This window comes from Penaeus monodon, chromosome 19 (genome assembly GCF_015228065.2).
Source record: "Penaeus monodon isolate SGIC_2016 chromosome 19, NSTDA_Pmon_1, whole genome shotgun sequence".
Taxonomy (NCBI): Eukaryota; Metazoa; Arthropoda; class Malacostraca; order Decapoda; family Penaeidae; genus Penaeus; species Penaeus monodon.
In genome coordinates this window covers 40,793,818-40,794,202 of record NC_051404.1, presented here as the reverse complement: position 1 = coordinate 40,794,202, position 385 = coordinate 40,793,818, and positions in this window count along the sequence as shown.

Genomic DNA, 385 nt, shown 5'->3' with positions numbered 1-385 from the left:
AAAACGTTCGCTCTCCTCTTTTTGGAATTTATTTCCTTTCAACTAATGGCAATTCTAATCCCTGTCATTACGGACGATCAAAAAATCACGGTAATTACATTAATAAAATCACAGGTTTTTACGTTTTTTTTTTTCTCTCTCTCTTCTTTTTTACAAACTAGCTTTTTTCATATCCATCAAGTCTATATTGTTTAATATCGAATTTCCATTACAGTAAGCACAGGTATTACAACTAATTTTGATAAGAGTAATAGTTTGTCAGGATATGATCTATTTAGCGTACCTGTTGTCGTGTTCCTCCCCCTCCCTCTCCTCCTTTTTTCTGAGGTGAGATTACTCTGGCACGAGAGAGGATATTCATCGAACAAATGTCTTTCTCCTCTCT